At 44.7% G+C, this 15,822-nt stretch overlaps 1 protein-coding gene across 4 annotated transcripts in view; it reads right to left on the bottom strand.

Moving 5' to 3' along the window:
- ACTMAP (actin maturation protease) overlaps positions 1 to 15,822 on the bottom strand; it is a 421,926-nt gene that overhangs the window by 335,656 nt on the left and 70,448 nt on the right. For all 4 annotated transcript variants that reach the window (XM_073641496.1, XM_073641495.1, XM_073641499.1 and 1 more), the window contains exon 2: positions 10,023 to 10,128. The gene's annotated coding sequence lies outside the window, so the exon portion shown is untranslated. The remainder of the gene's footprint in view (positions 1 to 10,022; positions 10,129 to 15,822) is intronic.

Consider the following 15,822-nt stretch of genomic DNA (forward strand, 5'->3'; position numbering starts at 1 on the left):
GCAAATTGGGCCCAGCAGGACTATGGTACATACACCCATGCCAGTAAGACTTCACTCATCCTTAAAAAGTTGTTCTTAAAATCACAACGTGATCTTATAATAATGTTCATAAATAAGTATTTGTTTGCACCAATATATTTTATTATTAAATCTGCCCCATTTTTCACATATCACCCGTTTAATGATGCCCCCTCCAGGCTCCATTTACCTCCCAGTTACCATTGTACCCATCCATCCTGTTGTAGTTCCACTGCATCTGGCTTTCGACATAACTCTACTGTTCCTCCAGCAATTGCAAATGAGCATATTTTCCATTTAGAAAACAGTCTATTCTTCTGTACTCTGTATGGTCCTGCACAGTATTCCGTCAGCCCAATTCTGTCTTCAGCCATATACATCAACATAGCTCCATGTGTGTATTACCATCATTGATCTGTTAGCTAGTTTCCAGCAAAGATCAATAATCCTGCACTTTGCTCTGCCTGCAAAATAGTGCGCTGCAGAGCTAGCCCAAGCAGGGTTATTATGTGTTTGATCAGTTATTTGAAGTTGCAAATGTTGCTCTGTTGATGCATATGGCAGAAAATAATCCTTTGCCATATGCATCTGACTCGCTCAGGGGAATATGGGGGACTCGGTACCCGGGCCTTTACCTTCTTGGGATGTCATGGCGGTCGGCTCCCGGGCCTGTACCCTGGGGTCACTCTTTAAAAGGGGCTTGTCACTCGATGGGATGAATATTACTTTTGTCTCGTGACGCCACCTGTGGTTCCCGGTAATGAGTACCAGCGCTGCTGCAGACCTCTGGAGCAGATGTTAGGGCAGCTGGGTTGGTGCGGCTCCCCACAGGCAGAGCACAGCTCCAGGGCAGTGTAAGGGCAGATGGTGATGCTGGGCGTTGTAGTGCAGGAGCGATAGCGTGGTAGAAATAACTAACAGAAGCAATGGGGTGCAGTCATCCGAGTTTACTCACAGTTATTTAGGTTCTTCAGGTGGAACTGTACAGGTGTCAGCCTCCCACGTCGCGCTGCGTTTGCCAGGCAGGGGTTCAGCACTCCCTCAAGTATCTCAAGAGCACTTAACAGGACCCCTCTCTTTATGTTCCTTGCTTAGACGACTTCCCGTGCTGGGTCTCTCCCTCCTGCCCTGCGCCTCGCCACACAAAGTCCCGAACGGGTACCTTGAGATCCTTCTGGGCAACTTGAAGTTCCCGGACCTGACTTGGTGCCCTTTTCGGGGGCATAGGTGCGAAAGTGGCAACTACACCTTGAAAGTGCAGAAGCCTTCGGTTTTCCAGCCGAGACCTGAAGTAACTCGACTTGTCCAGGGACCGGTGCCCTTCTTGCGGCCTGATCCCTCTGACGCTTGGCAGATTAGGGCATACGGGTGCCGTCCTGCACTCACCGTACCCCCTGGGATCCCTTCTGTTACTGGAGCCTTTCTCCTCCGCTCCCCTCTCACTCTTGGGCCTCTCTTACTAGGCCCTAGTCTGGAGCAGAGCTCCTGAACAGACTCTGCTCCTCAGACTGCTCCTCTCATCTTCTCTCTCACTGAATCCACCCCTACACATGATGGGTCCCCTTTTATATACACCTCCTATTCAAGTGCTCCTCTGTTCTGCGTCCTCCACCCACACCCACTACATGGTTCCTCCTCACTTTTGGTTCCCCCCACTCCAGCCAGGGACGGGGCAGCAGAAGAAGGGCATAATGCCCTTCCAGCTGGCCTGGAGTAGTGTAGTGTTGAGTGCAGGTGTTGGGGTCCCGGGCAGTACTCCATCCTTACCTGAGAGAAGGGGATACCACACCTCTGGGTGAAGTGCAGTACCTCTGTGGTGACTGAACCCTCAGGGGTGCCACACATCAACAGAGTAGCATTTGCAGTTTAGCATCATTGATCTGTCAGCTGCAGGCATCAAACACAGCCCAGTCCTGTTTGTGTCAGCTCTGCTGTGCCTAGTTATTACAAGCTCCATTGTGCAGGCAAAGCAGTGCAGGGTGCAGGACAATTGATCTCAGCTGGAAACCAGCTAACAGATCAGTGATGTAATAACACACATGCAGCCATGTTGATGCATATGGCAGAAGAAAAATCAGTCAGGCAGAGTTGTGTACAAGAGTATAGAGTGCACAGAAGAATAGAGTGTATTGTAAACACAGATTAGCTTGATGATGTGCCAAATATTTGTGGTGGGAGCAGCTTAGCTGATTGCTGCGTAGCAGAGCTGTGCTGGAGGACAGTGCTATTTTACACATTTATCTGTCAGCCAGCTTCCAGCACAGTAAATCAATTTTAGCGAGATAGGACTACTTAGGAGCACACAGGAGAGGGCGGTAGGGGCCTGCAGCACTTAGGAAAAGCAGGGTGCTGCTGGGAAATGAAGTGTGAAAAATAATGTGATGGTGGAAATAACATTTTTAGGGAAAATGTTTAAATAACATCTTTTTGTTTTGGGGGTGAGATCCTATTATAGAGACACTGCAAAGAATAAGGGTTTACGAATCCATTGACTTCAACAGGGAGAGCAATCAACAAATTTGTATAGGTATGTCCCAACTTCCAATATACCAAATCAGTTTGTTCTCATGGGAAATAGCTTACTTCCGGAGAAGTCTGGAGAGGGCAGAGGAGTCTGGAGAAGACGGAGGAGTCTAATATAGTCTTATACCCCTCTCCCTATTGAGGACACACTGTATGGCAAGTCAAGTGTGCAAGCGTTTAGTAGTGACAGAAGGAACCGACGTTGGGCAAACAAGCATTGACTGATGGCTATCTAAACTGTATGGTATTTTTGCATTACATAATATGCCATGCATAGCTTCTCTTTGGAGATCAAGGCTAATTATCCTATCCCAGCATCGGAAACCTATATTTCAGCCTTTTATTATGTTAACAAATCCAATTTTGCTCACTGAGGCCACCCCTTATTGATTGGCATTAATGTGGTGGCTGTCTAATTTGGGGTAGATGCAGAATCGACATTGTTGGGGACCTGGAAGCCAAACCTTAGCACTTTTAATTCCGAAAATCCCAAATGATTTAAATTTCTTTGTACGTAGCCTTAATGTTTTATTAGAAAGAGTAAACCCTACAAAACTGTCTTTGTATCGATAGCGATCCATCCATATAGAGCAGTGTTATTCCCAATTTTCCCATCAGAGGGGACTACACAGCCTGTGACTAGAGGGCGGTCATTTTATTGAGCCTGGGGATCACGCCAGGGCAGCTATTGTTTGCAGTAATAATGTTTTTTGTGAAGCAGAAAACTGCGGGAAGTAGCTGTGAGGCCTCCCCAGTGCTTTGTGTGAGGCGGGACGCCTCATTAATCACACGTCAGATGATGGTCAGAAGAGACAAAACATAGTGAGACTGGAGAGGCCGAGCATTGTTCTGGGGGCCACATTGTAAGAGGGGGAAGGAATCAGATCAGGAGGGTTTGGGAAAGATAACAAGACTATTTCAGGACAATCACTGATGCAAGGAGAGCTTCAGTTTCTAAATATACATTTCTTTTTTTTTCTACTTCGGTCTCATAGTTGGGTTCTTCCGGCACATTTCCTCTGTCCATACATCATCCTGTCTATTCCAGCTCATCTTCAATCTTCATCCTTTTATCTTCATCCATCAAGTCACAGCTCCTTATTCTTACACACCATATTCACTCAAGTCTCAGTGACTGCCTATTCCATACCGATGTCCCCAGTGTCCCCTATTTCTGCCATTTGGCGGGCGAATTATGAAGAGCTCGGGCTCCTGCTTTCTCGGAGTAGGTCAAGCACTTACTAATCTTATATAGTAGTTCCAATAGTATGCCAGAAGAAGACAACTCCACATGGAAAACACCTTTATGAACTCTAGATGAAGAGCTAGCTGATATTGCCCACCTTCCCTGCTTTAGTCAATACCTCCTAGCTCACAGCAGCCCCAATCCATACTTATTACAACCCCAATCTCCTCCTTCCTTGCTCTCGAAAACTCCTACTCTCTTTTGTTGCTTTGTCTCCTTCACCATATGTCATTAGTTCTTCCATTGATTCCCATCCTGTGTCCTTCCTCACGTGTACACCCCTTCTCCATTTTCGTGCGCACCATTTTCTCAACCACTAACCATCTCCTCCTTCCTTCCTTCTCCCATTAGCGGTTCCATTATTCCCTTCTGTTCTTCTCTACCATTATTCCATCCTCGCTCACTCTTTCTGCTGCCTCTTATCTGGAATGGTGCCACCTCTGCTTTCTTCCTCATTTGCCCCCTACCTCACATATAAATAGCCCTTACTGTGACCTCTTTCTCAATTAGCCATTTGCACCATTTTATGGGACGTATTTCCTGCCAACAATATTGCCCTCCACTATGGATACAGATCAAACAATTTCCTCTCAATGCTGTAGAGTCCTACTTTTTCTGGCTCATTAGTGACCTCATCTCACAATGCTTTCTGCTGTTCTGTGGCACTGATAAACCCTAGACACAGGATGGATCTGCTAATGAAGCTGAGCCTTGCAATCCAGAGACACTATGGAAGCAAAGACTTGAGACGCCTTTGCTGGTCGTGCCTGGTCATAGGGCACAGATAACGCACCTTATAAACTCCAGTTTCTGTGATGCAGATTGGGTTGTCACAACATTTTCCAATTTTGGATAGACCCTCGGTGGAATGATCTTCAATACCCTTCTGACAGAAGTAATTAAAAATGTTGTCTCATGTTCGTAAACAGGTAAAATTGTAAAGTGCTTGAGAATACAATAAACTTTGCAATTAACTTCTTATTAAAAATCCTCTCCATTCTCAAGAAAGGAGGGATATATAACTTTTTAGTTTACAGCTCATTGTCTACATTACCTAAGCATGGAACATGCGCTTGCAAGTTGTTTGCTATACAGCTTGGAAGTGCTGCTGCTCTGAAGCTGTCTGGATCACTGAATCAGGCCAACTGCAGGCCAGCTTCAGAGCCCCTGCGCTTCTCCAATGCTGCAGAGGAAAAGCTGCCTCAGCTAGCACCATCGGAGAAGACGGGCGGCTCAACTGTGCTCCAGGCCCAAACGGTCAGTCTTCAGGATGGCACCACCCCGTAGCAATCAGGAAGTGTCCTGTCTGCGGTCTCCAGGACTTCTGCTACCTATCTGCAGTCTCCAGGACCTCTGCGCCCTCCCTGCGGTCTCCAGGACCTCTGCGCCCTCCCTGCGGTCTCCAGGACCTCTGCGCCCTCCCTGCGGTCTCCAGGACCTCAGCGCCCTCCCTGCGGTCTCCAGGACCTTTGTGCCCTCCCTGCGGTCTCCAGGACCTCTGCGCCCTCCCTGCGGTCTCCAGGACCTCTGCGCCCTCCCTGCGGTCTCCAGGACCTCTGCGCCCTATCTGTCGTCTCCAGGACCTCTGAGCCCTATCTGTGGTCTCCAGTACCTCTGCTACCTATCTGTGGTCTCCAGTACCTCTGCTACCTATCCGCGGTCTCCAGATCCTCTGCGCCCTATCTGTGGTCTCCAGTACCTCTGCTACCTATCTGGGGTCTCCAGGACCTCTGCTACCTATCTGCGGTTTCCAGAACCTCTGCGCCCTCCCTGTGGTCTCCAGGACCTCTGCGCCCTCCCTGCGGTCTCCAGGACCTCTGCGCCCTCCCTGTGGTCTCCAGGACCTCTGCGCCCTATCTGTGGTCTCCAGGACCTCTGCGCCCTATCTGTGGTCTCCAGTACCTCTGCTACCTATCTGTGGTCTCCAGTACCTCAGCTACCTATCCGCGGTCTCCAGGACCTCTGCGCCCTATCTGTGGTCTCCAGTACCTCTGCTACCTATCTGGGGTCTCCAGGACCTCTGCTACCTATCTGCGGTTTCCAGAACCTCTGCTACCTATCTGTGGTCTCCAGGACCTCTGCTACCTATCTGCGGTTTTCAGGACCTCTGCTGCCTATCTGTGATTTCCAGAACCTCTGCTACCTGTTTCGAGACTCCTGTCTGTCTGCAGTTTCCCGTACCTCCACTACCTGTTTTCCCGAATGCCTCATCTGCTTGCTGTATCAACACCCATGTACCCACCCAAACCTTGGGCTTTCAGGATCCACCTCAGCTATTGAGCCTAACAATAGTCAGGACACATTAGAATGTAGAATTGTCTCACCAACATTGGCAGGTCCAATTGACATTGATGTAATGTGTGTTGACACTTTTAGCTCTTGAGTGGTGGACCCCTCTACTCCAGTAATATGGCCTATAAGGCCAAATTGAGTGGCTTTCAGTATTTGTAGCAAACCAGTATAGTACTGGTGTCCTCTGACAGAGCAAAAGAAAGATTCCTGCTTGCCGAATGATGGGCCAAACCATCGCTAGGCTGACAGCTATCTAAGGTGTATGGGAGGCTTTAACCTTCCTCAGATACCTAGACCACGGGCTCTCTGCACCCCTATAGTTATGACCTGAGGGTAAACAAAATGCCGTCCTATGACTATTATAAAAATACAAGTCTCAGTATTCACTTGTTAATTTGATTGTAAGGGCTGGTTCACACACTCCATTTTTTATTTTTTTTTGCATTTTTTTCAAGGGTAAAAAACCTTGCACTTTACAGTTCCAGAAAAGTAAATTAGATTTCTGAACTCTCATGCACACTTTGCTTATTGTTTTCCTTGTGGTTTTGAACCATCAATGAGTTTTGTTTTTCAATTCTTTCAGCGTTATTGTAACATTTTTCACCCATTTAAATGAATGGGGGAAAAAAAAGAACGTAAAAAAGCGCATATTTTATGCAGTGCATTTGCTGCCTACACTCTAGTTTTTGGTGCAAAAAAATCTGCAAAGTGTGCACATACCCTAAGGATATGCTTTTGGCCAGTAACCGGCCACCACATGTGGCCACTATAACAATAAAGCCTCAGCACAATATATCCACCCAGCAAGTGGAAAGTGAATGTATGCACACAGGATAATCACACTTTAAGCAAAAGGATGAAGGTTTTAGAGTAATACCACAATGTAATATAAAACACAGTGAGGGGTCGGGGTGTGTTTGGGCTTTGACTGGCATTAATACAAGGTTTTTACAAGTTCCCACAGCACACAATAACAGTGGTCCATGTGAGACGGCCACAGGGGGCGGCTATTCCACATCAGCATTTTAATGGACTTTTCCAGTGAAATTGTTCCCAGCAGCTAGGGCTGTCCTTAGTCTAATGACAGGGGTGCATGTCAACAGGGGGCTCTTAAAAATGGAGGAAAGTGTAGGTTAGCTATTACATTTTCACATCTTGGGGGCAAAACTGGTAGGAGGCGACTGTCAAAGCCTAACCATGCTGAGAAAGGAACAGGCTAATGTGTCTTTAATGTAATAATGAGATTATTTGTAGAGGAACGCTCTAAAACAGGCCATAGACATTCGATAGTTATCGTCGTTGGACCGTAAACTGTGGTGGGGATTATCCACTGGGGACCAAATCACAGCCAGTTTTTCCCCAAGGCATATACAGAGACTATATGGCGTAGATAGTTAATCCCATTGAAATCCGGTGAAAATGGACAATGAAAATCTACAGCTACCTCTGGCATTGGATTATCTCCCTTGAGAATAAAGGATTGGGCCTGTTAAAATTCAACATGCCCAATTCCTTGATTTTTTTCTTTTTTCTTTTACCCAAAATCTGCAGAATTGGCTTGTTCTGCCAAAAATGACCAACAGAAGTCAAATGTCTTTGGCCACCCCAAAGTCAATGCTAGCTCATTGGGTGATCAGATTGTTTTGTTTTTCTTTTTTTATATGGCGCCAACATATTCTGCAGTGCTTTACAATTCAGACAATTTACAGACATTATTGGGCCTGTCCCCATTGGGGCTCACAATCTACATTCCCTATCAGTATGTCTTTGGAGTGTGGGAGGAAACCGGAGAACCTGGAGGAAACCCACACAAACATGGGGAGAACATACAAACTCCTTGCAGATGTCGTCCTTGGTGGGATTTGAACCGAGGACCCCAGCGCTGCAAGGCTGAAGTGCTAACCACTGAGCCACCGTACTCTGCCCAGTGTTTAAGTTGGCATGGAATTCCTTGTTATCGGCAGCACATTGTCCGTAGTAAATAAAGAAAATACAGCCGCTAACATGATGCTGTATGGGTGCAGAGCAACTCTATTACCAATTGGTCTCTTTACACAGGCCGATGGAAACTGATGGGAACAGGTCAGTAAAGAGGGGCCGATTTACTTCTATATAGTCGATTGGCGCTCGTCAATGGGCCGTAAAGAAGATAAGTGACTTGCCATTAACATGTCATTGTTTTATCTGGCGTAAACGCCACTGTTCTCCTGAATCCGGTGATATTTTTCTTTTGTTTCTGCGCCTCTCCATTCCTGAGATATGACCTCTTCTTTCCTGTATAAAAGTCTTGTCTTGTTAGCCAAGTGGTTGTGGTCTTTAGGAACACACCCACAGAGAAGAATTGAGGACCAAACCCCCTTGGCTAACAAGACCAGCTTTCCATACAAGGAAGAGAGGGCCATATCTCAGGAAGGGAGAGGCGCAGGAACAAAAGAAAAACAGCGCCGGATTCAGGAGAACAGCGGCATTTAGACTAGAGGGTAAAAATTACATATTTATGGCGAGAAAAAAATGTCAGGACCTTTTTAAGCAAACCTGGCTGACACCTCGAATGCCTCTTGTAAAACATTTGGGCACTCACAATGAACACAAAGATGTTTCTGGATCCAGTGAAAAATTGATGGATTATTCCAACAAAGATCCTGTACCTATGGTTGAATTAATCACCAAAATGGTGTGAACGATTTGCTTTAAAGTGGTGGTTAGAATGGTCCCTTCATAGGAATCTGATAACGAAGTGCCCCCCCCTTGCTGTGATCCCCAGCAATCAGCTGTAATCTGTGGGAAAACATGGCAGTAAGTGTTCAATTTCCCTGCAGCGCCACCATAGGAGAAATTAAGAATTAGACAATGCACATTCACATCAGTTATCGATATGATACATGACAGGATGGACTCTTTTTGTAACGTCTCTTCATTCTGGCCAAAAGATTAGGTTCCTGAGCAGGGACGCCCCTACATAAATCCAGCGTACATTATTACTCTTCTTAAAAATGGGTTTAATATGGAAGTCTCAGGCTTAGGACTACCCCTCCTAACACGTGACCGGAAGTTGTTATCAAAGCACACATTACTACAAGGCGGGATTTCCTCAATGAAAAGGTCCAAATAGGAAGTCTGGTGTAAAGAAGTCCTTCCTCTGAGAATACATCTTTATCTCAAAAATCTTCTGATCTGATTGCCTGCTGAGACTTTACATATGTATTTGTGGATGTTGAGGTAGACGCAACAAAGGTTCGTGTGATATGATGAAAGTACGAGTGTTCCTTGAGATAATCTTAGCACGCATGTTTAAGGTAGATCCGTCACCAGACAGACCACCTGTGGATAATAATCCATCATGGCTTCCTTTATAAGGCCCCAGCTATCTAACATGTATGGGGGCTTCCAACACCGGTCTGTTTCGGTCAATCCTTTTGTTCTTCCTTAAGGTGTATGCCAGTGGCTGTCTCATAGATAACAAAGGAGTGCTTGGCCATGGTTGAGCCTTTTCCACCACCCAAAATGGCATTAAAAGTCTTCTTCTCAGATGTGGTCTTCTTAAAGTTGATCTGCCACTTGTAATACCTTTACCTGGTGTAAATGCCGCTGTTCTCCTGAGTCTGTCGTTGTTTTTCTTTTGTTCCTGCGCCTCTCTGTTCCTGAGATATAGCCCTTTTTTTCCTGTATATAAATCTAGTCTTGTAAGCCAAGTGGGTGTGGCCCTCATTTTTTCTTAAGTACCACACCCAGTTGGACAAAAAAGACTAGATTTATATACAGGGAAGAAGAGGCCATATTTCAGGAACGGAGAAGCGTAGGAAGAAAATAAAAACATTGCCGGATTCAGGAGAACAGCGGCATTTACACCAAGTAAGAACATTACATATTTATGGCAAGAGGCAGGTTTTCTTTTTAGAAGATACAAAACATATGGCGGAGCTGAAAATATGTCATAGGATACCTGGTCGGGATATGGTGGTGATCTTCTCAAAGATGTGGTCCTTTAGAGAGGCTTCTTAGATCTTTTCTTTAGGACTCTGCCTTGTGCAATCCCTCTGTTATTCTTCCTGGAAATGTATGAATAAAATTAAAATATTCATAAACCCCACAGGAGAGCTGACATATCCGCTTTAAAGAACATACAGGATGAAACAAGATGATCAATATCTACCGCCCTATAGTAATGTGCAGTGTGGTTCCTTTTAACGTTCCTACAGGTTCCTGTTATTTTTTCCATATGAGGAGATTATTATAAGTAGTTATCTTATATAAAGCAGCTTGTATTTTAGGATTAGCGGCTCTTTAATCTAGCTCTGGTGACCCGGTGTGTGCACTACTGAGATCTCACATATGGAAAGTGTTAACAAAATTGAAGTTCTTTGAAGCTGGAAGAGGGCGCAGGCCGCATGCACACGCTTTTTTAATCCACACATATAAGGTACAGTTCGTGCCTCACAAATTACACTGCCAACTTCTGACACATCCTTACATAACATGGTGCTAGCAGCTGCACACTTTCTTCTCTGCAGTGAGCAGAACACTCCCAACATCGCAACCATCACCCCTATCCTCTCCTAACCTTCCTGCTGTCACACGCTTCTCCCTTGTTATGCTCAGACTGGCCCACAGGTGAACAGGGGAATTCACTGGTGGGCCCCTGTGCAGGCATAAGATACTTACCCCCAACATGAGTAGCAGTTGACCCAATAACTTTGACTCACTATGTACATACAAAAAAGCAACATCTCATCAGTCATTCAACTAACTACCTAGTATATCATAATATAGAAGCAGAGGTAAATCCAGTCACTAGCCTGCCTGCTGTCACTGACATATTTATTCTTAAATTGCTTTCTCTGGTACTGCTAACTTAGACACAATTTATGACCAACTTACATAACATGGAAAAAAAAGCAAAAAAAAACAATAAAAATATGAAACATGAAGAAAAATGTTTATGTGTGTGTATATATATATATACATATATATAAATATATATTTACACATACACACATACAGTACAGACCAAAAGTTTGGACACACCTTCTCATTTAAAGATTTTTCTGTATTTTCATGACTATGAAAATTGTACATTCACACTGAAGGCATCAAAACTATGAATTAACACATGTGGAATTATATACGTAACAAAAAAGTGTGAAACAACTGAAAATATGTCTTATATTCTAGGTTCTTCAAAGTAGCCACCTTTTGCTTTGATGACTGCTTTGCACACTCTTGCCATTCTCTTGATGAGCTTCAAGAGGTAGTCACCGGAAATGGTCTTCCAACAATCTTGAAGGAGTTCCCAGAGATGCTTAGCACTTGTTGGCCCTTTTGCCTTCACTCTGCGGTCCAGCTCACCCCAAACCATCTCGATTGGGTTCAGGTCTGGTGACTGTGGAGGCCAGGTCATCTGGCGTAGCACCCCATCACTCTCCTTCTTGGTCAAATAGCCCTTACGCAGCCTGGAGGTGTGTTTGGGGTCATTGTCCTGTTGAAAAATAAATGATGGTCCAAACTAAACGCAAACCGGTTGGAATAGCATGCCGCTGCAAGATGCTGTGGTAGCCATGCTGGTTCAGTATGCCTTCAATTTTGAATAAATCCCCAACAGTATCACCAGCAAAGCACCCTCACACCATCACACCTCATCCTCCATGCTTCACGTTGAGAACCAGGCATGTAGAGTCCATACGTTCACCTTTTCTGCGTCGCACAAAGACACGGTGGTTGGAACCAAAGATCTCAAATTTAGACTCATCAGACCAAAGCACAGATTTCCACTGGTCTAATGTCCATTCCTTGTGTTCTTTAGCCCAAACAAGTCTCTTCTGCTTGTTGCCTGTCCTTAGCTGTGGTTTCCTAGCAGCTATTTTACCTTGAAGGCCTGCTGCACAAAGTCTCCTCTTAACAGTTGTTGTAGAGATGTGTCTGCTGCTAGAACTCTGTGTGGTATTGACCTGGTCTCTAATCTGAGCTGCTGTTAACCTGCGATTTCTGAGGCTGGTGACTCGGATAAACTTATCCTCAGAAGCAGAGGTGACTCTTGGTCTTCCTTTCCTGGGGCGGTCCTCATGTGAGCCAGTTTCTTTGTAGCGCTTGATGGTTTTTGCAACTGCACTTGGGACACTTTCAAAGTTTGCCCAATTTTTCGCACTGACTGACCTTCATTTCTTAAAGTAATGATGGCCACTCGTTTTTCTTTACTTAGCTGCTTTTTTCTTGCCATAATACGAATTCTAACAGTCTATTCAGTAGGACTATCAGCTGTGTATCCACCTGCCTTCTGCACAACACAACTGATGGTCCCAACCCCATTTATAAGGCAAGAAATCCCACTTATTAAACCTGACAGGGCACACCTGTGAAGTGAAAACCATTTCCGGTGACTACCTCTTGAAGCTCATCAAGAGAATGCCAAGAGTGTGCAAAGCAGTCATCAAAGCAAAAGGTGGCTACTTTGAAGAACCTAGAATATAAGGCATATTTTCAGCAGTTTCACACTTTTTTGTTAAGTATATAATTCCACGTGTGTTAATTCATAGTTTTGATGCCTTCAGTGCGAATGTACAATTTTCAAAGTCATGAAAATACAGAAAAATCTTTAAATGAGGTGTGTCCAAACTTTTGGTCTGTACTGTATATACATTCATATATAAATAGATATACACATACTGTATATATACACACACACATATATATAAATGCAATCAATTCATCAGAATTACCAAAATAAAATATGCAAATTGCCTCTTCAGAGAAAAAGAGGACTTGAACTCTATAGCGCCACCTATTGGCCAAAATAAAATAAAAATTAACATAAGTGGGATCGTGGCTTCCGTAACGGACTGATCTTATAAAATATAATAATCTTTATTCCATACACTGAGCGAAATAGCTAGCAAAAAAAATTACATTTAGTTTTTTTTGGTCATTTTGCCCCCCCCCCCCAAAAAAAACCCTGAAGAGATCAGAAAAATGTATGGAGCCCAAAATAGTAGCAATAAAAACTACCGCTCTACTACTCGTCTTCCACCCCCCCGGCACACTACATGTCTATGGCGGCTCTACACCCTTACAGACTGCATGATGCCGGTAACTTCGGCTGGCCAGGACCAGATGTTGTAAAGTTCAGTGAGGGAGACCACCACTCAAAAATAAACTGTGTTTTACTGAGCATCACTGTTGGGAGGGGTATGTACAGTGGGTAGCGGGTACAAAACTTCATGGACGTTTCTCTTAACATATCTTCATACACATTCTCGCTTTCCTTTCCTAAACTCACTCGATTCTTGCTCAGTTGTTTTCTTTGCATTCACCACAACCCAGCACAGTGCTGGAGCTTCCCTTGTCCCCAATAACGGCACTACAGTCCAGTCAGCGAGAGTCCTGTACTTCAACCTGCAGTTGTGCGTCCTTTTACCCTTACGGGAGCTTCTTATGCCACTATGGCTGTTAGCTAGCTTCTCTGCTTGCTGACATCTTGGAACTACCGCCCGGGGCACGCTCTTCGTCTTGCGTTCCTGCTCCGATTTGTCCCGTTACCTATTCGGCTTGTGAACTCAGGAATGCCCTGCTAGGCCTCCTACCCATCTCCGGTAAGTCACTCACTCCGACTATCACTTTGCCTCGGTCTCTACTCTAGATCTTGCTATCTACTGCCTTGGTCTCCTCTCACATCAGGGACACACAATTCATACGGCTCTGTTCACTGTTCAGATCATAGGTCTGCTTCTGCTGGGCCCTATCTGCCTGCTTGACAGGAAACTCCCTCTGTCCCTTCACATTATCCCCTCCCATTCTGGGCTAGTCCCAACCATTAACCCTAACTGTCCTTATTAACTTCCTCTATTAGTAATAACACGTCACTAAACACATTACACATTCACATGCATTATAACAATTCACGTGTCTTCAAGGGTGGGAATGTGGGCAACACTTCCATCTTCTTACACATACACCTGGAGCCGGCACTGAATATATATCATATTATATATATATCATATATATGTGTATCTGTGTATACCTAGGAGACACGGTATGAACTCTGTGTACACCACAGATTTGTTGTCCTCCATGGCCTTCTCTTTTCACATGGACTGGGAAGATGGTGTCAGGTCTCATATCGGGCAGCTCCATACTCCTGGTGTCCTTGGCCAATGTTTGTCCTGCTCACGTAACACAAAAGCTGTCTGACAGGGTTCTCAATGCTAGTAGCTCCTCATAAAGGGCAATAATGGCCCCTACAAACAGATCAAGCAGGTCCCCTCCCTTCCTTGATAGTCCTCTCAGAACAATGCCTTTTGTTTTCCAATATTGCCTGAGCCAGAGATAACCATATCCTTATCACCGTGGGAATAGACCTGTCCTGTTACCATACACACCTATTGTTTCTTTTTTTACTGTTTGTTTACTAGGCCTCAAAAGCCTGAAGTAAAGGTTGTCTCCATGTCCATGTTTCCATGTCCCTCACAAAAGAAGCCTTCTTATGGATAAACATGAGGAACTTTGAAGCCTTGAACTTGGGTAGACTCCTCGTTTTACATCAGAAGTGGTCTGCTTTCAGACAGGCCCTTTCTTATGTCCCATTAGATAAACAGGACGTATGAAAGGGTCTGTCTAATCCGAGAGCCACATTCAAGTAGCTATAGGCACCGACTCCAGTCGAGAGTCAACGGGACGATACCTGACCCAATTCAAGTCCACATAATTAGGGTAGTGGTGCCCACTAAAGCCCCTTTACCCGTTAGACTAACGTTGGCTGAACCCACTAATATCAACCCACACTCTGATGTTGTCGGGAAATAATTTCAATTTTGGACTACCGATCCTTTTGTTCTCCAAGAGTTAAGCCACAGTGGCTTTCATAGAGAACAGAGCAGAACGAGCGCTCCCATGTATGGGAGAGTCGGGCAAGATTGCCGCCACCGCCGGCCGAAGCATCGTCCAGCCGACAGCTATATATACTGTATTCCCCATTAGATTGCAAAAGTAATTCTTAGCACCGGAGATTTTGCGAGTCAAGTATGACAATTCTCACACTACTCAATTTTATATTATCAGGAGGAGGAGTAATATTCCTTTTGCGGCTCGATCGATAACCAGATACCTGTTGCTTGTGACCTCCATAATTCCCAAATATTGATTGTATAGCGGTAGTTTAAGAAATTGTATAGAATATATAAGTCAATCAACCTATGTTGTTATTTTTTTAACACTGTATATTACTATTTTTTTTAGCACTACATGGTGGTATTTATTAGGCATTTTGTGGCACAGCTACTTAGATACTGGAGAATATATTCTGTTTGCTGTATTAAAACTAAAAAGTACACATACCCTCTTATCAAATGCAAAAAAAAGGAGCATGGACCGCACCTCCAAAAATCATACATTTGATCTAATGCCTCTGGGCAAAAATATATAAAACTGAACATGAGGTTCTTAGTTTAACATTCTGATCAGACTGTATGAAGCCCACTGCCACGTCACGGCAAACCTCGTAGTGGGTCCTAACATTTCCTACCTGAACGGGAGCGGGGCCGTGCACCAACCACCGTTATATATATTTTTGCCGAGAGGCATTAGATCAAATGTATGATTTTTGGAGGTGCGGTCCATGATCCTTTTTTTTGCAATGCACCCTCTATCAAACCCCCGCCATTTCAAAGCACCGCTGTCTCTGTGCCCCTGACAGTCTCTTAGTTCTTCAGCCTTCCCATTCCGTCAAAGAATAATTAAGTGATCTCTCTTTTGGC

Source organism: Phyllobates terribilis, unplaced genomic scaffold, assembly GCF_046119375.1.
Source record: "Phyllobates terribilis strain yellow unplaced genomic scaffold, ASM4611937v1 Scaffold_7__3_contigs__length_470593459, whole genome shotgun sequence".
Taxonomy (NCBI): Eukaryota; Metazoa; Chordata; class Amphibia; order Anura; family Dendrobatidae; genus Phyllobates; species Phyllobates terribilis.